Source organism: Thalassophryne amazonica, chromosome 3 (genome assembly GCF_902500255.1).
Source record: "Thalassophryne amazonica chromosome 3, fThaAma1.1, whole genome shotgun sequence".
NCBI classification, from domain to species: Eukaryota; Metazoa; Chordata; class Actinopteri; order Batrachoidiformes; family Batrachoididae; genus Thalassophryne; species Thalassophryne amazonica.
The window spans coordinates 60,060,673-60,082,844 of NC_047105.1; the positions used below are offsets into that span (position 1 = coordinate 60,060,673).

At 44.7% G+C, this 22,172-nt stretch overlaps 1 long non-coding RNA gene across 1 annotated transcript; it reads left to right on the forward strand.

The window, feature by feature from the left end:
* The first annotated feature begins 697 nt into the window (after nucleotides 1–697).
* LOC117506818 lies at nucleotides 698–6,795 on the forward strand. The gene is made up of 3 exons (XR_004559555.1): nucleotides 698–979; nucleotides 1,744–1,751; nucleotides 6,784–6,795. It is a non-coding gene; the product is annotated as an uncharacterized LOC117506818 (long non-coding RNA).
* The last annotated feature ends 15,377 nt before the right edge of the window (nucleotides 6,796–22,172 follow it).

Below are 22,172 nucleotides of genomic sequence, written 5' to 3' on the forward strand. Positions count from 1 at the left end.
AGAGGATGTACCTGTCATTAGAGCTTTGTGTACGTTCGAGTCTGAGCTGAACAATTTTGTGGCAGATTTCTGTGGTTTACTGGTTGTATTGATCAAAATTTAGAAATGACCGATGTAAATGAGAGTGCCAAATATTTTGGAGTGGGATGAAATCTGGTGTCTACAAGGGACTGTTCTTCCCCTTTGTGCTAGTGTAGAATCAGCCTGTGATATGAATGCCCAACTACAAAATGTATCATGCTAAATGTTTTAATCGGAGGTGGAAGCATCTTTGTGTTCTGTCTCAGTTTCACATTTGATGATGGTCTTATCATTTGTCTGAGAGGTAAATGTAAAATTCTGCTTCATTTACAATAATGCGCTACTCAACCTGACAAAAATTTTATTCAGAATTTTACACATTATAAAGTGTAGATGAGTCTGAAATTTAAACTCAGAAGCCAGTTACAAACATATTTTAATTTGCACTAAGTGGTAAGGATGGTGGCCAAGTGGTTAGTGTGCATGGGTTCAGCGCAGAAGGCTCCTGGTTCAAGCCCTAACCCTGCTACATTTCTCCATGTAACGTGGAGTTGCATCGGGAAGGGCATCCGGCGTAAAACTTTTGCCAATTCAACATGCAGATCCACCTTGGAGCTGCTGTTGTGACCCAGAATGAAAACAAGGGAGCAACTGAAGGGTTTTACAATAACTCATCAAAAAATTTGTAAAATACATTTGAGGAAGTAAAGCATTTTTCTTCCAGGTCTTGTGTTGTTGTTAAATATTCACCATTGCAGGATATTTTTATTGTATTACTAGAATATTTTTATAAAGGATATATAAATAGGCTGCTGAATAGAATGGTACAAATAGATTTGTTTTTTTTTCTTTTTTCAGAGCGACAAATGTTTGATCTTGACAGTATATGTGAACATCAAAACATTTCGGCTGTTGATAATCAAATCTGATCGTTGCTGGAGGTAACACTATTTTTTTTGTCATTATTTCCTTAAGACACTTCGGAGACAGATGTGAAAATACAACATTGTGTGGATAATCATTCTTCCTGCAGCTAATAACTGAGTTACAGGATGTCTGTACAGTGAGCAAATAAATGAAGTTGTCACATTTTTTGAAATACATTTTAAACTTTAAAAAAAATAATAAAATAAAAATTGAGAGAGGGAGACAATATGTACAAATGTTTGTAGCTCAACATGCCCAGGAGTAAGTGGACATTTCATTTCATTCAAGTGGACATTTTATGCCATTTTTGCTTAAAACACAAATGAATTTGTGATTTATTCAATAATTTTTTTTTTTTCTTTTTTGGCAACTGAATATCAATTTGTTTTGTGCATGTACTTGATGTCTGCCTGTGTGTAACAATTTTAATAATTTGATATACAGAGAGCATGGTCCCTGTTGGCTCTAGAGATTTACAGCAAACTGTAAATACATGCCTTAAATAGTAGCCGTCTTGTCTTGTGTTCGTTATGTCTGTCTTGTTTTATGGTTATTGAATTATTGTATCAAAAGAGGAACCACACAAATAAAGCAGAGCTTTTATTGTTTCTACTCTATTTGGTGTCGGTAGTCTTAAGTCTTGGTGCGAGTTTGAACTTGAAGAGAGTGCTCAGTGGTGTAAATGAATGAACACCTGACAGCATGAAACTCTGCCATTTGGATGCTAGATCCCTGCCTGAAGAGGATATGTCTCAGCTGAAATATGATCCTGTGAATTTTCCAGTTTCTCCTGAGTTTTTACTGTAAATACTTAAGCTGCTTCACAAGATACAAGAAGGAACTATACACAAAAATCAAATCAATTTTATTTATATAGCACCAAATCGCAACAAACAGTTGCCCCAAGGCGCTTTATATTGTAAGGCAAAAGCCATACAATAATTACAGAAAAACCCCAACGGTCAAAATGACCCCCTGTGAGCAAGCACTAAGGTCACCAAAAGAGGTCAATTATACAGTGGTTTCTGAAATACAAAGCATTAGTCAAAATGTAAATTGCCTTAGATGAATTCTGCACATCGGCTTGCAGGACACGGTGCCCAACATAGAGGTCTTGGAATGTGCCAACATGAGCAGCATGTTCACCATTCTTGGCGTAAGTTGCCTTTGTTGGCTTGGCCATGTCAGAAGAATGAATCATGGCTGCATTCCTAAAGAGCTCCTGTGCAGTGAGCTAGCAGGGTTGACCACGCCTGCACTTCAAGGATGTCTGCAAGAATGATATGAAAATGTGCAGCATCAGTGTCAACAGGTGGGAGCAGTGCAGAGGACCGTGCAGTCGGGAGCCTTACTGTCAGAACAGGTGCACAGAGGGCTGAGCAGGAGAGGAACCAAGGCCTTGCTGAGCAACAAGCTAGGAGGGAGGAGGGACAGCGGCAGCCTCAGCAGGCATCACAGTACACATGAAACAAATGCAGCAGAGATTGTCACTCACGCACTGGACTGATAAGTCATTCGCGCAAGTGAAAAAATTTCCTGTATATTTGTATTGTCAACTGTGTTGGTAGCATGGCCCAAGCAGAGGGTCACCCCTTTGAGTCTGGTCTGTGAGGTTTCTTCCTCAATTCATTGGAGGGAGTTTTTCGTTACCACTGTTCCCTGTGTGCTTGCTCTAGGGGTTGGTAAGGTTAGACCTTACTTGTGTGAAGCTTCCTTGAAGCAGCTTTGTTGTCATTTGGCACCATATATGGGTGATTCTTAGACTACGGGCACTTATTATGTCCTTTGATCATATTGTATGACAAACAAAAAAGGGGAGATTTCACACTTTTATAGTTATCTTTACAATGAAATTGTGTTAAGAAATTTGTTCTAGTAGTCTATAATGACTTTTTCACCTTTTTTCAGCATCATTATATGCAAATATTGCCGTTTTGTGCTTGTCCCACACCCAGACTTTTGATCTTCAATGATAAAAATGAATGGTAAAGAAACGTTTTTTTCTAATGTTTTAAAATATCTCTGAATAAAATATCAGTAAAATAATCAAAACATAATTGGGGTATTCAATGTCATACAACTGTTGTGATTTTTTTTAAACAAAATGTAGTTGTCCCACACTATTGCCATAATTTCCACCACAATACTGTAATGTCCCTTTAAACAGTTTGTATGAAAGATTGTTTGGATAGTTTCTATGGAGATAAACAGTGACATCAGAGCACATGTATATAGCGCCAAATCACAACAAAGAGTTGCCCCAAGGCGCTTTATATTGCAAGGCAATGGTGTGGTGGAAATTACATTTACAAGGCCAATAGTGCCCGTAGTTAAAGAATCACCCATAAATGAAACTGAATGCAAAAAGTGTAAAAACAAACAAACTGGACGCTACACCATCGTCTCCTGCAGACAGATGGATGCCAGGAAATTGCAGTAACTATCTCTAAGTGACAATTTGTTTTGCAGGCAGTACTTGTAGTCAACCAGTTTAGATACATTACAGTATCTAATACATAGAGTACCTTATGCACAGATCATCTTGTACAATACCCATACAGACTCACCACAAATCATGAAAATGGTGTTACTCAACAAAAATATAAACGCAACACTTTTGGTTTTGCTCCCATTTTGTATGAGATGAACTCAAAGATCTAAAACTTTTTCCACATACACAATATCACCATTTCCCTCAAATATTGTTCACAAACCAGTCTAAATCTGTGATAGTGAGCACTTCTCCTTTGCTGAGATAATCCATCCCACCTCACAGGTGTGCCATACCAAGATGCTGATTAGACACCATGATTAATGCACAGGTGTGCCTTACACTGCCCACAATAAAAGGCCACTCTGAAAGGTGCAGTTTTGTTTTATTGGGGGGGGGGGATACCAGTCAGTATCTGGTGTGACCACCATTTGCCTCATGCAGTGCAACACATCTCCTTCGCATAGAGTTGATCAGGATGTCAATTGCGGCCTGTGGAATGTTGCTCCACTCCTCTTCAATGGCTGTGCGAAGTTGCGACGGCGAACTGGAGTCAGGTCGAGACCCCGATGAGGACGACGAGCATGCAGATGAGCTTCCCTGAGACGTTTCTGACAGTTTTTGCAGAAATTCTTTGGTTATGCAAACCGATTGTTTCAGCAGCTGTCCGAGTGGCTGGTCTCAGACGATCTTGGAGGTGAACATGCTGGATGTGGCGGTCCTGGGCTGGTGTGGTTACACGTGGTCTGCGGTTGTGAGGCTGGTTGGATGTACTGCCAAATTCTCTGAAACGCCTTTGGAGATGGCTCATGGTAGAGAAATGAACATTCAATACACAAGCAACAGCTCTGGTTGACATTCCTGCTGTCAGCATGCCAATTGCACGCTCCCTCAAATCTTGCGACATCTGTGGCATTGTGCTGTGTGATAAAACTGCAGCTTTCAGAGTGGCCTTTTATTGTGGGCAGTCTAAGGCACACCTGTGCACTAATCATGGTGTCTAATCAGCATCTTGATATGGCACACCTGTGAGGTGGGATGGATTATCTCAGCAAAGGAGAAGTGCTCACTCTCACAGATTTTGACTGGTTTGTGAACAATATTTGAGGGAAATGGTGATATTGTGTATATGGAAAAAGTTTTAGATCTTTGAGTTCATCTCATACAAAATGGGAGCAAAACCAAAAGTGTTGCGTTTATATTTTTGTTGAGTATATGAACATCAGAAAGAACAAAGGACAGTGTGAACCTCCACCACAATTCTAGCATCTGAAACTCTGCATGTAATGGATACTCAAGGCTGAAAAAATTCCTGAGCCATTAATACAACCCTAATTCCAATGAAGTTAGGATGTTGTGTGAAATGTAAATAAAAACAGAATACAATGATTTGCAAATCCTCTTCAACCTATATTGTATTGAATACACCAGAAAGACAAGATATTTAATGTTCAAACTGATAGACTTTTTTGTTTTTGTGCAAATATTTGCTCATTTTGAAATGGATGCCTGCAACATATTTAAAAAAAAGCTGGGACAGTGGCAACAAAAGACAGAAAGTTGAATACTCAAAGAACACTTGTTTGGAACATTTCACAGGTGAACAGGTTAACTGGAATGGTCTGCAATGGTCTTCCCACACACACACACACACACACACACACACACACACACACACACACACACACACACATATATATATATATATATATATATATATATATATATATATATAGCCTCTACTGGTGGTTGGCTCTCACTGCGGTATTGTATCACTTCCTGTTCCGGAGCACAGCGGTGTTTTGCTGTATCTGTTAGCTGTTTAATCTGCGCAGTTAGATTGATCTAGTTAACTAGATAACGATTTGTTTCACAGTGTAATCTTCACGTGCCTTAACTAAAGCACTCCCTCTGCTGAATCACCTCTAAATTATTTACACATTATTCACTTTGTGTGTTTTTAGGAATCTGCTAGCTTAGCGCAGCTACTAGCTCTTAGCCGATTTAGCATGGCGGCTTCTCTTGTCTCTCCCGCACTTTTCTGCTCTGGGTGTGAAATTTTTAGTTAGTCCTCGGCCTTCTTTAGCAGTAATGGTACTTGTAATAAGTGTAGCTTATTCGTAGCTTTGGAGGCCAGGCTGGGCGAATTGGAGACTCGGCTCCGCACCTTGGAAAATCCTACAGCTAGCCAGGCCCCTGTAGTCGGTGCGGACAAAGGTAGCTTAGCCGCAGTTAGTTCCCCTCCAGCAGATCCCGAGCAGCCGGGAAAGCAGGCCGACTGGGTGACTGTGAGGAGGAAGCGTAGTCCTAAACAGAAGCCCCGTGTACACCGCCAACCCGTTCACATCTCTAACCGTTTTTCCCCACTCAGTGACACACCCGCCGAGGAACAAACTCTGGTTATTGGTGACTCTGTTTTGAGAAATGTGAAGTTAGCGACACCAGCAACCATAGTCAATTGTCTTTCGGGGGCCAGAGCAGGTGACATTGAAGGAAAATTGAAACTGCTGGCTAAGGATAAGCGTAAATTTGGTAAGATTGTAATTCACGTCGACAGTAATGACACCCGGTTACGCCAATCGGAGGTCAATAAAATTAATATTGAATCGGTGTGTAACTTTGCAAAAACAATGTCGGTCTCTGTAGTTTTCTCTGGGCTCCTCCCCAATCGGACCGGGAGTGACATGTTTAGCCGCATGTTCTCCCTGAATTGCTGGCTGTCTGAATGGTGTCCAAAAAATGAGGTGGGCTTCATAGATAATTGGCAAAGCTTCTGGGGAAAACCTGGTCTTGTTAGGAGAGACGGCATCCATCCTACTTTGGATGGAGCAGCTGTCATTTCTAGAAATCTGGCCAATTTTCTTAAATCCTCCAAACCGTGACTATCCAGGGTTGGGACCAGGAAGCAGAGTTGTAGTCTTACACACCTCTCTGCAGCTTCTCTCCCCCTGCCATCCCCTCATTACCCCATCCCCGTAGAGATGGTGCCTGCTCCCAGACCACCAATAACCAGCAAAAATCTATTTAAGCATAAAAATTCAAAAAGAAAAAAATAATATAGCACCTTCAACTGCACCGCAGACTAAAACAGTTAAATGTGGTCTATTAAACATTAGATCTCTCTCTTCTAAGTCCCTGTTAGTAAATTATATAATAATTGATCAACATATTGGTTTACTCTGCCTTACAGAAACCTGGTTACAGCAGGATGAATATGTTAGTTTAAATGAGTCAACACCCCCGAGTCACACTAACTGCCAGAATGCTCGTAGCACGGGCCGAGGTGGAGGATTAGCAGCAATCTTCCACTCCAGCTTATTAATTAATCAAAAACCCAGACAGAGCTTTAATTCATTTGAAAGCTTGACTCTTAGTCTTGTCCATCCAAATTGGAAGTCCCAAAAACCAGTTTTATTTGTTGTTATCTATCGTCCACCTGGTCATTACTGTGAGTTTCTCTGTGAATTTTCGGACCTTTTGTCTGACTTAGTGCTTAGCTCAGATAAGATAATTATAGTGGGCGATTTTAACATCCACACAGATGCTGAGAATGACAGCCTCAACACTGCATTTAATCTATTGTTAGACTCGATTGGCTTTGCTCAAAATGTAAATGAGTCCACCCGCCACTTTAATCATACCTTAGATCTTGTTCTGACTTATGGTATGGAAATTGAAGACTTAACAGTATTCCCTGAAAACCCCCTTCTGTCTGATCATTTCTTAATAACATTTACATTTACTCTGATGGACTACCCAGCAGTGGGGAATAAGTTTCATTACAGTAGAAGTCTTTCAGAAAGCGCTGTAACTAGGTTTAAGGATATGATTCCTTCTTTATGTTCTCCAATGCCATATACCAACACAGGGCAGAGTAGCTACCTAAACTCTGTGAGTGAGATAGATTATCTCGTCAATAGTTTTATATCCTCATTGAGGACAACTTTGGATGCTGTAGCTCCTCTGGAAAAGAGAGTCTTAAATCAGAAGTGCCTGACTCTGTGGTATAACTCACAAACTCGCAGCTTAAAGCAGATAACCCGTAAGTTGGAGAGGAAATGGCGTCTCACTAATTTAGAAGATCTTCACTTAGCCTGGAAAAAGAGTCTGTTGCTCTATAAAAAAGCCTTCCGTAAAGCTAGGACATCTTACTACTCATCACTAATTGAAGAAAATAAGAACAACCCCAGGTTTCTTTTCAGCACTGTAGCCAGGCTGACAAAGAGTCAGAGCTCTATTGAGCCGAGTATTCCTTTAACTAGTAATGACGTCATGACTTTCTTTGCTAATAAAATTTTAACTATTATAGAAAAAATTACTCATAACCATCCCAAAGACATATCATTCTCTTTGGCTGCTTTCAGTGATGCCGGTATTTGGTTAGACTCTTTCTCTCCGATAGTTACTTCCTCCAAACCATCAACATGTCTATTAGACCCCATTCCTACCAGGCTGCTCAAGGAAGCCCTACCATTAATTAATGCTTCGATCTTAAATATGATCAATCTGTCTTTATTAGTTGGCTATGTACCACAGGCTTTTAAGGTGGCAGTAATTAAACCATTACTTAAAAAGCCATCACTTGACCCAGCTATCTTAGCTAATTATAGGCCAATCTCCAACCTTCCTTTTCTCTCAAAAATTCTTGAAAGGGTAGTTGTAAAACAGCTAACTGATTATCTGCAGAGGAATGGTCTATTTGAAGAGTTTCAGTCAGGTTTTAGAATTCATCATAGTACAGAAACAGCATTAGTGAAGGTTACAAATGATCTTCTTATGGCCTCAGACAGTGGACTCATCTCTGTGCTTGTTCTGTTAGACCTCAGTGCTGCTTTTGATACTGTTGACCATAAAATGTTATTACAGAGATTAGAGCATGCCATAGGTATTAAAGGCACTGCGCGGTGGTTTGAATCATATTTATCTAATAGATTACAATTTGTTCATGTAAATGGGGAATCTTCTTCACAGACTAAGGTTAATTATGGAGTTCCACAAGGTTCTGTGCTAGGACCAATTTTATTCACTTTATACATGCTTCCCTTAGGCAGTATTATTAGGCAGCATTGCTTAAATTTTCATTGTTACACAGATGATACCCAGCTTTATCTATCCATGAAGCCAGAGGACACACACCAATTAGCTAAACTGCAGGATTGTCTTACAGACATAATGACATGGATGACCTCTAATTTCCTGCTTTTAAACTCAGATAAAACTGAAGTTATTGTACTTGGCCCCACAAATCTTAGAAACATGGTGTCTAACCAGATCCTTACTCTGGATGGCATTACCCTGACCTCTAGTAATACTGTGAGAAATCTTGGAGTCATTTTTGATCAGGATATGTCATTCAATGCGCATAATAAACAAATATGTAGGACTGCTTTTTTGCATTTGCGCAATATCTCTAAAATTAGAAAGGTCTTGTCTCAGAGTGATGCTGAAAAACTAATTCATGCATTTATTTCCTCTAGGCTGGACTACTGTAATTCATTATTATCAGGTTGTCCTAAAAGTTCCCTGAAAAGCCTTCAGTTAATTCAGTTAAATGTACTGACAGAGACTAGAAGGAGAGAGCATATCTCACCCATATTGGCCTCTCTTCATTGGCTTCCTGTTAATTCTAGAATAGAATTTAAAATTCTTCTTCTTACTTATAAGGTTTTGCATAATCAGGTCCCATCTTATCTTAGGGACCTCATAGTACCATATCACCGCAATAGAGCGCTTCGCTCTCAGACTGCAGGCTTACTTGTAGTTTCTAGGGTTTGTAAGAGTAGAATGGGAGGCAGAGCCTTCAGCTTTCAGGCTCCTCTCCTCTGGAACCAGCTCCCAATTCGGATCAGGGAGACAGACACCCTCTCTACTTTTAAGATTAGGCTTTGTGCTAAAGCTTATAGTTAGGGCTGGATCAGGTGACCCTGAACCATCCCTTAGTTATGCTGCTATAGACTTAGACTGCTGGGGGGTTCCCATGATGCACTGAGTGTTTCTTTCTCTTTTTGCTCTGTATGCACCACTCTGCATTTAATCATTAGTGATTGATCTCTGCTCCCCTCCACAGCATGTCTTTTTCCTGGTTCTCTCCCTCAGCCCCAACCAGTCCCAGCAGAAGACTGCCCCTCCCTGAGCTTGGTTCTGCTGGAGGTTTCTTCGTGTTAAAAGGGAGTTTTTCCTTCCCACTGTCGCCAAGTGCTTGCTCACAGGGGGTCAGTTTGACCGTTGGGGTTTTTCTGTAATTATTGTATGGCTTTGCCTTACAATATAAAGCGCCTTGGGGCAACTGTTTGTTGTGATTTGGCGCTATATAAATAAAATTGATTTGATATATATATATATATATATATATATATATATATATATATATATATATATATATACTCAACAAAAATATAAACGCAACACTTTTGGTTTTGCTCCCATTTTGTATGAGATGAACTCAAAGATCTAAAACTTTTTCCACATACACAATATCACCACTTCCCTCAAATATTGTTCACAAACCAGTCTAAATCTGTGATAGTGAGCACTTCTCCTTTGCTGAGATAATCCATCCCACCTCACAGGTGTGCCATACCAAGATGCTGATTAGACACCATGATTAGTGCACAGGTGTGCCTTAGACTGTCCACAATAAAAGGTGCAGTTTTATCACACAGCACAATGCCACAGATGTCGCAAGATTTGAGGGAGCGTGCAATTGGCATGCTGACAGCAGGAATGTCAACCAGAGCTGTTGCTCGTGTATTGAATGTTCATTTCTCTACCATAAGCCGTCTCCAAAGGCGTTTCAGAGAATTTGGCAGTACATCCAACCAGCCTCACAACCGCAGACCACGTGTAACCACACCAGCCCAGGACCTCCACATCCAGCATGTTCACCTCCAAGATCGTCTGAGACCAGCCACTCGGACAGCTGCTGAAACAATCGGTTTGCATAACCAAAGAATTTCTGCACAAACTGTCAGAAACCATCTCAGGGAAGCTCTTCTGCATGCTCGTCGTCCTCATGGGGGTCTCGACCTGACTCCAGTTCGTTGTCGTAACCGACTTGTGTGGGCAAATGCTCACATTCGCTGGCGTTTGGCACGTTGGAGAGGTGTTCTCTTCAACTCTATGCGAAGGAGATGTGTTGCAGTGCATGAGGCAAATGGTGGTCACACCAGATACTGACTGGTATCCCCCCCCCCCCCCCAATAAAACAAAACTGCACCTTTCAGAGTGGCCTTTTATTGTGGGCAGTCTAAGGCACACCTGTGCACTAATCATGGTGTCTAATCAGCATCTTGGTATGGCACACCTGTGAGGTCGGATGGATTATCTCAGCAAAGGAGAAGTGCTCACTATCACAGATTTAGACTGGTTTGTGAACAATATTTGAGGGAAATGGTGATATTGTGTATGTGGAAAAAGTTTTAGATCTTTGAGTTCATCTCATACAAAATGGGAGCAAAACCAAAAGTGTTGCATTTATATTTTTGTTGAGTGTATATATATATATATATATATATACACACACATACCTGCATACAGGTGCTGGTCATATAACTAGAATATCATGAAAAAGTTGATTTATTTCAGTAATTCCATTCAAAAAGTGAAACTTGTATAATGTATACCGGGGATGGCCAAATTCGGTCCTCGAGAGCCACATTCCTGACACTCTTAGTTATCTCCCTGCTCCAACACACCTGAATCCAACTAAGAGTGTCAGGAATGTGGCTCTCGAGAACCGTACTTGGACACCCCTGATGTATACATTCATTACACACAGACTGATATATTTCAAATGTTTATATCTTTTAATTTTGATTATAACTGACAACTAATGAAAACCCCAAATTCAGTATCTCAGAAAATTAGAATATTGTGAATAGGTTGAATATTTAAGACACCTGGTGGCACACTTTAATCAGCTAATTAACTCAAAACATCTGCAAAGGCCTTTAACTGGTCTCTCAGTCTAGTTCTGTAGGCTACACAATCATGGGGAAGACTGCCGACTTGATGTCTTGCCTGGGCTAAAGACAAAAAGGACTGGACTGCTGCTGAGTGGTCCAAAGTTATGTTCCCTGATGAAAGTAAATTGTGCATTTCCTTTGGAAATCAAGGTCCCAGAGTCTGGAGAAAGAGTGGAGAGGCACATAATCCACGTTGCTTGAGGTCCAGTGTAAAGTTTCCACAGTCAGTGATGGTTTGGGGTGCCATGTCATCTGCTGGTGTTGGTCCACTGTGTTCTCTGAGGTCCAAGGTCAACGCAGCCGTCTACCAGGAAGTTGTTGAGCACTTCATGCTTCCTGCTGCTGACCAACTTTTTGGAGATGCAGATTTCATTTTCCAACAGGACTTGGCACATGCACACAGTGCCAAAGCTACCAGTACCTGGTTCAAGGACCATGGTATCCCTGTTCTTAATTGGCCAGCAAACTCGCCTGACCTTAACCCACTTAGAAAATCTATGGGGTATTGTGAAGAGGAAGATGTGACACGCCAGTCCCAACAATGAAGAAGAGCTGAAGGCCACTATCAGAGCAACCTGGGCTCTCATGCCACCTGAGCAGTGCCACAGACTGATCGACTCCATGCCACGCTGCATTGCTGCAGTAATTCAGGCAAAAGGAGCCCCAACTACGTATTGAGTGCTGTACATGCTCATACTTTTCATGTTCATACTTTTCAGTTGGCCAACATTTCTAAAAATCCTTTTTTTTCTACTGGTCTTAAGTAATATTCTAATTTTCTGAGATACTGAATTTGGGATTTTCATTAGTTGTCAGTTATAATCATTAAAATTAAAAGAAATAAACAGTTGAAATATATCAGTCTGTGTGTAATGAATTAATGTAATATGCAAGTTTCACTTTTTGAAAGGAATTACTGAAATAAATCAACTTTTTCATGATATTCTAATTATATGACCAGCACCTGTATACACACACCCATGATGAAGAATACCAAAAAAAGTGTGCAAAATTAGTCAATGAACTCAAATTTACAAAACACATCCAGACAAACAATGGCGCACAACACACAATCCCGAAAGCGCTAACAAAATCAATAAACCTAAGTCCTCAAACTATAACATGGAATTTTACTATTCTTGTAATGCCTTTTAAAGCCTACTAAAGTACCAAGTACTTTAATATTATCAGGACAGTTATTCTAGATGTTAACACCTTTATCAGAAACACAATGACTTTTAGCAGTAGTTCGGATCCTTAATTTCTTAATTTAAAAAATAAAACTCCTCTCAAATTGTAACTGGAGTTCCTCAGTTTAAACAGATCCTGGACATGTTGAAGCAAAAGTTTATTTTTAGCTTTATACATAATTTGTATTGTGATGTACTCAACCAAGTCCCAGAATTGTAGAATATGTAAACAGGCAAACAATGGATTTGTTGGCTCACAATATGATTTGTTACAAATAAGTCTTATAGCTTTCTTTTGCAACAAAAATATTGGATTAGTTTTATATGTATTTCCCCAAACCTCAATACAGTTGCGCATATATGGAACGAGCAATGAATGATATCAAATCGTTAATGAGAATTGGGAAATGAAATCTTGTGCTTTCTGCAAAATTGCAATGCTTTTGACATTTTAGATTTCACAAAGGTAATAAGTGTTTTCTAGCTCAGTGTCATGCTCGGCCCTGATCGGGGTTATTGTTTAATTTTTTCCCCTTTCTTTGACCCACCTTCTGCCCCAGTTCTGTTTTATTAGTTATTTATCACGTGTTTATTCTCTGTTCTATTTTGCTTTGTCACTTTGTTTCTTTGTTACTTTTCATTCTTTAGCCATTGTCCAGTTCCATTCTAGTTCTGCCAGATTGTGTTTTCATTGTTTATCATTTAGTTGTCATCTGTTAATTTTTGCTGTTCTCATTTCTGTTTTCTGTTGTTCTTTAATATCGGATTTTGCTTTTGGTTTATTATGTCATCTTTTCTTGTTGATTTTGTCATCTGGTTGTGGTTATCTTTATTGTATTCTTCAGTGATTTGTCAGTTCCAGTTTAGTTTTGTCTTTATGTTGAAGGAATATATCTTAAATGTGCTTAAATATGCATTAACCTTTTGTGCTTTTTTCTCCATGCTGTATCATCATAATATTATTTATCTTTTATTGAGCTAAAAATATATTTTTACATATATGAGTGTGTTTTAATGTTTAGAAGTCATCATTTATATATTAATAGAGCTTGTTGCTGTTGAAGAATATATTACTCATATGCTCATAGTGACCAATATTTATCAGTGCTTATTAAACATGTAATCAATAGCTAAGGTTAATTACATGATATCTATATATTCAAATACTTTTGAGTTATATGTTCGAATGCTGTTGAAATGTGTATTGTGTCTACCTAATTAAAGGTATGTTATGTTTATGATTACATTTGCTTTTGCTCAAATATTAGTTTAGTTTCTTAGCAAGCTGTCATGAAGATATGTTACTTATACAAGGTCTCTTAGATAATAAACCGACCCTTTTATTTTTTTTTTTAACTATATGGATTTGAATGACATGCGATTACACCAATCATGCTTGAACCCTCGTGCGCATGCGTGAGTTTTTTCACGCGTGTCGGTGACGTCATTTCCCTGTGGGCAGGCCTTGAGTGAGATGTGGTCCCGCCCTCTCGGCTGAATTCCTTTGTTTCACACGCTGCTCGAGACGGCGCGCGTTGCTTTATCAAAAATTTTTCTGGACCTGTGAGGAATGTCCGAGTGGACACTATTCGAGAAATTAAAATGGTTTTCTGTGAAAAGTTTAACGGCTGATGACAGATTATGGGGTGTTTCTGTCGGTGTAAGGACTTCCCAAGGAGCGGGACGTCCTGCAGCGCTTCCAGGCGCCGTCGTCGGCCTGTTTCGAGCTTAAAACATCCTAATTTAAGGCTTAATTCACCCAGGACATCGTGAGAGAACAGAGAAGATTCAGAAGAGGCCGGCATGAGGAATTTATGCGGACATTCCACTGTTTAAGGACATTTTTTTAATCAATCAATCAATCAATCAATTTTTTTATATAGCGCCAAATCACAACAAACAGTTGCCCCAAGGCGATTTATATTGTAAGGCAAGGCCATACAATAATTATGTAAAACCCCAACGGTCAAAACGACCCTGTTGTGTGGGCCGCTGAAGAGGAGGTACTGCTGGCCCACCGCCACTAGAGGGCGCCCTGCGTGGAGTGCGGGCTCCAGGCACCGGAGGGCACTGCCGCCTTACAGGAGCAGCCAGGATGACAGCTGCCACCCATCACTGGAGACAGCTGATCCCAATTTACAAGGAGGTATATCAACAGGACGGCATCTCCACCTCATTTGCCGAGATATCGCCTTACCAAAGAGGTAACCATCTCAGCCTGCACACACGTGTGACTTTAATTGTATTCTCGTTTGATTATCTGTAGGACAGCTGACTACTAGACAACATTCGGATAAGTACTCACCTTCCTACATTGTTGTTGACGAGAGGTGGAGGTGGACTCTCCACCCTCCGTGTTGCTGGGTGCAGCCGCATCCACACCTGACTGTTTCTGTTTCTTGCCAGCAGTACCGGATCCGACGAGCGGAGGCAGTGGCCACCTGGGAATTCGGGACTTGGCGGCTCCAGTATTCCCGGGGTTCGGTGGCAGAGGAAATCGGGTTGGTTCCGGTTCGACTTGGACAGACGTCTCCTATCGTCGAGCCTGCCCACACGACACCGTTGTAATTGGACTCCATTTCAATATTGTAATCGGTTGTATTTGTTGTGCCTGTTTCACAGCAGTAAAAGCAGTGTTATTCGACTCCTCCATTGTCCGTTCATTTGCGCCCCCTGTTGTGGGTCCGTGTTCCTACACTTTCACAACAGGATATCTCGGCCAGCGTCATGGATCCCGAGGGGCATCAACCGGCTGTTGAACGGCCAATGGAAGAACAGGATGCGCAGGCGTCCGCAGGAGGGGTAATCGGTGAGTTGCAGCGGATCCTCTCCGCTTTCACGACTCGGTTAGATTTGATGACCGAGCAGAACGTCCTCCTGAACCGCAGGGTGGAGGCTCTCGCCGCGCAGGTGGAAGCGCGCCCTCCGGGCGCCGCTGCGGCTCTCCCTCCCGTAGACCTGGTGCGTAACATTGACGTTCCACTGGTCGTTCAACGACCCCTCCCACCTTCCCCGGAAGCATACATAAGCCCCCCAGAGCCGTACGGAGGCTGTGTGGAGACGTGCGCGGATTTTCTTATGCAGTGTTCGCTCGTCTTCGCACAGCGTCCAGTCATGTACGCGACCGATGCTAGCAAGGTAGCTTATGTAATAAACCTGCTTCGCGGCGAGGCACGCGCTTGGGCTACAGCGCTCTGGGAGCAAAAGTCACGGCTCCTTCAGACATATGATGGGTTTGTGAGGGAGTTCAGAACCGTGTTCGATCACCCCAATAGAGGAGAAACCGCTTCAACCGTGCTACTGTCGATGAGACAGGGGCGTCGGCGCGCAGCTGCCTATGCAGTCGACTTCCGCATCGCGGCTGTGAGGTCCGGCTGGAATAGCACTGCCCTCCGCGCCGCCTTTGTAAACGGACTGTCGTTGGTTCTCAAGGAGCACCTGGTGGCTAAGGACGAACCGCGGGATTTAGACGGGCTCATCGATCTTGTCATACGGTTGGACAACCGGTTAGAAGAACGTCGGCGGGAACGAGACGAAGGGCGTGGCCAGGCACGCGCCGTCCCTCTCCCTTCCGGATCCGACCGCGCTCCGCCTTCCCCACGCTCCACGGCCCCTGCGCTCCGTGGGGCCACGGCTCCCCCTGCTGACGAAGCTAAAGACACGAGTAGGGCAACATTTAGGGCACCAGATGCACAGAGGAGGCAGGCCCACGGAGCTTGTTTTGTTTGTGGCTCGACAGAGCACCACGTAAGAGACTGCCCCGAGCGGTCAAACTCCAAACGCCCGCTCCTAGAGACTGGGCTAGGGGTGGGTCGAGACATTCACGTGGGACACACCCACATTGCTACATGACTCCCAGTCACGATCCTGTATGAGGACTCAACCCTGAAGGCCCCAGCACTGGTGGACACGGGCTCTGAGGGGAATCTGTTGGATAGCAGATGGGCTAGGGAGATAGGGCTCCCTCTGGTGGCGCTTACCTCGCCTGTACAGGTTCGGGCACTAGATGGCTCCCTTCTCCCTCCGATCACGCATAAGACACCACCTGTAACTCTGGTGGTGTCAGGGAATCACCGGGAGGTGATCGAGTTTTTTGTGACTCAGGTCACCTCCCGTGTGGTTTTAGGATTTCCCTGGATGTTGAAGCACAATCCCCGGATTGATTGGCCGTCCGGGGTAGTGGTTCAGTGGAGCGAGACCTGCCATCGGGTGTGTCTAGGTTCCTCGGTTCCTCCCGGCTCCCGAGCTAAGGAGGAGGTCAGAGTCCCGCCCAATCTGGGGGCGGTGCCGGTGGAGTACCATGACCTTGTCGACGTGTTCAGCAAGGATCTGGCGCTCACTCTTCCTCCCCACCGTCCTTATGATTGTGCCATTGATTTGGTTCCGGGCAGTGAGTTCCCGTCCAGCAGGCTGTACAACCTCTCACGGCCTGAGCGCGAATCAATGGAGACCTACATCCGGGACTCGTTAGCTGCCGGGTTGATCCGGAATTCCACCTCCCCGATGGGTGCAGGTTTCTTTTTTGTGGGTAAAAAAGACGGCGGTCTTCGTCCATGCATTGATTACAGGGGGCTGAACGAGATCACGGTTCGCAATCGATACCCGTTGCCCCTGTTGGATTCAGTGTTCACGCCCCTGCACGGAGCCCAAATATTCACTAAGCTCGATCTTAGAAATGCGTATCACCTGGTTCGGATCCGGAAGGGAGACGAGTGGAAGACGGCATTTAACACCCCCTTGGGGCACTTTGAGTACCTGGTCATGCCGTTCGGTCTCACAAACGCTCCCGCAACTTTCCAAGCGTTGGTTAACGATGTCTTGCGGGATTTCCTGCACCGGTTCGTCTTCGTATATCTGGACGATATTCTCATCTTTTCTCCGGATCCTGAGACCCATGTCCTGCATGTATGTCAGGTCCTGCAGCGGTTGTTGGAGAACCGGCTGTTTGTGAAGGGCGAGAAGTGTGAGTTCCACCGCACGTCTTTGTCCTTCTTGGGGTTCATTATCTCCTCCAACTCCGTCGCTCCTGATCCGGCCAAGGTCGCGGCGGTGAGAGACTGGCCCCAACCCACAAGCCGTAGGAAGTTGCAACAGTTCCTAGGCTTTGCCAATTTCTACAGGAGGTTCATTAAGGGCTACAGTCAGGTAGTTAGCCCCCTGACAGCCCTGACCTCTCCAAAAGTCCCCTTCACCTGGTCGGATCGTTGCGATGCCGCGTTCAAGGAGTTGAAACGGCGCTTCTCGTCTGCACCTGTTCTGGTGCAGCCCGATCCTAGTCGCCAGTTAGTGGTTGAAGTGGACGCCTCGGACTCAGGGATAGGAGCCGTGCTATCCCAGAGCGGAAAGACCGATAAGGTCCTTCACCCGTGCGCCTATTTTTCCCGCAGGTTGACCCCAGCCGAACGGAACTATGACGTCGGCAATCGAGAGCTCCTTGCGGTGAAAGAGGCTCTTGAGGAGTGGAGACATCTGTTGGAGGGAACGTCAGTGCCGTTCACGGTTTTCACTGACCACCGGAACCTGGAGTATATCAGGACCGCCAAGCGGCTGAATCCCAGGCAAGCCCGCTGGTCACTGTTCTTCGGCCGTTTTGACTTCCGGATCACCTACTGTCCCGGGACCAAAAATCAAAGATCGGATGCCTTGTCCCGGGTACATGAAGATGAGGTCAAAACGGAGTCGTCGGATCCCCCGGATCCCATCATCCCGGAGTCCGCTATCGTGGCCACCCTTACCTGGGACGTGGAGAAGACCGTCCGGGAGGCCCTGACACGAGACCCGGACCCCGGAACCGGACCGAAGATCAGACTCTACGTCCCACCAGAGGCTAGGGCTGCGGTCCTGGGCTTCTGTCACGGTTCTAAGCTCTCCTGTCATCCTGGGGTGCGAAGAACCGTGGCAGTCGTCCGGCAGCGCTTCTGGTGGGCGTCCCTGGAGCCGACGTCCGGGGTTACATCCAGGCCTGTACCACCTGTGCCAGGGGCAAGGCCGACCACCGCAAGACATCGGGTTTGCTACAGCCGCTGCCTGTGCCTCATCGCCCCTGGTCTCACATCAGCCTGGATTTTGTCACGGGCCTCCCGCCGTCCCAGGGAAACACCGTAATCCTCACGATAGTGGACCGATTCTCCAAGGCGGCCCACTTCGTGGCCCTCCCGAAGCTACCAATGGCCCAGGAGACAGCGGACCTCCTAGTCCACCACGTCGTCCGTCTGCATGGGATACCATCAGACATCGTCTCCGATCGCGGTCCCCAGTTCTCCTCGCATGTTTGGAGGAGCTTTTGCCGGGAACTGGGGGCCACGGTCAGTCTCTCGTCCGGGTATCACCCCCAGACCAACGGACAAGCAGAACGGGCCAACCAGGAGATGGAGCAGACCCTACGCTGCGTGACAGCCGCGCACCCGACGGCCTGGAGTACCCACCTGGCCTGGATCGAGTACGCCCACAACAGTCAAGTGTCGTCAGCCACCGGCCTCTCCCCTTTCGAGGTGTGCTTGGGGTATCAACCTCCGTTGTTTCCGGTGGTTGAGGGGGAGGTCGGTGTGCCCTCGATCCAGGCCCACCTACGGAAGTGCCGTCGGGTGTGGCGTGCCGCCCGTTCTGCTTTGTTAAGGGCCCGGACAAGGGCGAAGAACCATGCAGACCGGCGGCGGGCCCCGGCCACCACGTATCGTCCCGGGCAGGAAGTGTGGTTGTCCACCAAGGACATTCCCCTACAAGTGGACTCCCCAAAACTGCAAGAACGATACATCGGTCCGTATAAGATACTTAAGGTCATCAATCCCGCCGCAGTGAGGCTCCAGCTTCCGGCCTCACTGCGGATTCACCCAGTGTTCCATGTCTCTAGGATTAAGCCTCATCACACCTCACCCCTCTGCACTCCGGGTCCGGCGCCACCTCCTGCCCGGATCATCGACGGAGAGCCGGCTTGGACCGTGCGCCGGCTCCTCGACGTCCGACGGATGGGCCGGGGTTTTCAGTATCTGGTGGACTGGGAGGGGTACGGCCCCGAAGAACGCTCCTGGGTGAAGAAGGGCTTCATCCTGGACCCGGCCCTCCTGGCCGACTTCTACCGTCGCCACCCTGACAAGCCCGGTCGTGCGCCAGGAGGCGCCCGTTGAGGGGGGGGGTCCTGTTGTGTGGGCCGCTGAAGAGGAGGTACTGCTGGCCCACCGCCACTAGAGGGCGCCCTGCCTGGAGTGCGGGCTCCAGGCACCGGAGGGCGCTGCCGCCTTACAGGAGCAGCCAGGATGACAGCTGCCACCCATCACTGGAGACAGCTGATCGCAATTAACAAGGAGGTATATCAACAGGACGGCATCTCCACCTCATTTGCCGAGATATCGCCTTACCAAAGAGGTAACCATCTCAGCCTGCACACACGTGTGACTTTAATTGTATTCTCGTTTGATTATCTGTAGGACAGCTGACTACTAGACAACATTCGGATAAGTACTCACCTTCCTACATTGTTGTTGACGAGAGGTGGAGGTGGACTCTCCACCCTCCGTGTTGCTGGGTGCAGCCGCATCCACACCTGACTGTTTCTGTTTCTTGCCAGCAGTACCGGATCCGACGAGCGGAGGCAGTGGCCACCTGGGAATTCGGGACTTGGCGGCTCCAGTATTCCCGGGGTTCGGTGGCAGAGGAAATCGGGTTGGTTCCGGTTCGACTTGGACAGACGTCTCCTATCGTCGAGCCTGCCCACACGACACCGTTGTAATTGGACTCCATTTCAATATTGTAATCGGTTGTATTTGTTGTGCCTGTTTCACAGCAGTAAAAGCAGTGTTATTCGACTCCTCCATTGTCCGTTCATTTGCGCCCCCTGTTGTGGGTCCGTGTTCCTACACTTTCACAACAGACCCCCTGTGAGCAAGCACTTGGCTACAGTGGGAAGGAAAAACTCCCTTTTAACAGGAAGAAACCTCCAGCAGAACCAGGCTCAGGGAGGGGCAGTCTTCTGCTGGGACTGGTTGGGGCTGAGGGAGAGAACCAGGAAAAAGACATGCTGTGGAGGGGAGCAGAGATCGATCACTAATGATTAAATGCAGAGTGGTGCATACAGAGCAAAAAGAGAAAGAAACAGTGCATCATGGGAACCCCCCAGCAGTCTACGTCTATAGCAGCATAACTAAGGGATGGTTCAGGGTCACCTGATCCAGCCCTAACTATAAGCTTTAGCAAAAAGGAAAGTTTTAAGCCTAATCTTAAAAGTAGAGAGGGTGTCTGTCTCCCTGATCTGAATTGGGAGCTGGTTCCACAGGAGAGGAGCCTGAAAGCTGAAGGCTCTGCCTCCCATTCTACTCTTACAAACCTTAGGAACTACAAGTAAGCCTGCAGTCTGAGAGCGAAGCGCTCTATTGGGGTGATATGGTACTACGAGGTCCCTAAGATAAGATGGGACCTGATTATTCAAAACCTTATAAGTAAGAAGAAGAATTTTAAATTCTATTCTAGAATTAACAGGAAGCCAATGAAGTGAGGCCAATATGGGTGAGATATGCTCTCTCCTTCTAGTCCCCGTCAGTACTCTAGCTGCAGCATTTTGAATTAACTGAAGGCTTTTTAGGGAACTTTTAGGACAACCTGATAATAATGAATTACAATAGTCCAGCCTAGAGGAAATAAATGCATGAATTAGTTTTTCAGCATCACTCTGAGACAAGACCTTTCTGATTTTAGAGATATTGCATAAATGCAAAAAAGCAGTCCTACATATTTGTTTAATATGCGCTTTGAATGACATATCCTGATCAAAAATGACTCCAAGATTTCTCACAGTATTACTAGAGGTCAGGGTAATGCCATCCAGAGTAAGGATCTGGTTAGACACCATGTTTCTAAGATTTGTGGGACCAAGTACAATAACTTCAGTTTTATCTGAGTTTAAAAGCAGGAAATTAGAGGTCATCCATGTCTTTATGTCTGTAAGACAATCCTGCAGTTTAGCTAATTGGTGTGTGTCCTCTGGCTTCATGGATAGATAAAGCTGGGTATCATCTGCGTAACAATGAAAATTTAAGCAATACCGTCTAATAATACGGCCTAAGGGAAGCATGTATAAAGTGAATAAAATTGATCCTAGCACAGAACCTTGTGGAACTCCATAATTAACTTTAGTCTGTGAAGAAGATTCCCCATTTACATGAACAAATTGTAATCTATTAGACAAATATGATTCAAACCACCGCAGCGCAGTGCCTTTAATACCTATGGCATGCTCTAATCTCTGTAATAAAATTTTATGGTCAACAGTATCAAAAGCAGCACTGAGGTCTAACAGAACAAGCACAGAGATGAGTCCACTGTCCGAGGCCATAAGAAGATCATTTGTAACCTTCACTAATGCTGTTTCTGTACTATGATGAATTCTAAAACCTGACTGAAACTCTTCAAATAGACCATTCCTCTGCAGATGATCAGTTAGCTGTTTTACAACTACCCTTTCAAGAATTTTTGAGAGAAAAGGAAGGTTGGAGATTGGCCTATAATTAGCTAAGATAGCTGGGTCAAGTGATGGCTTTTTAAGTAATGGTTTAATTACTGCCACCTTAAAAGCCTATGGTACATAGC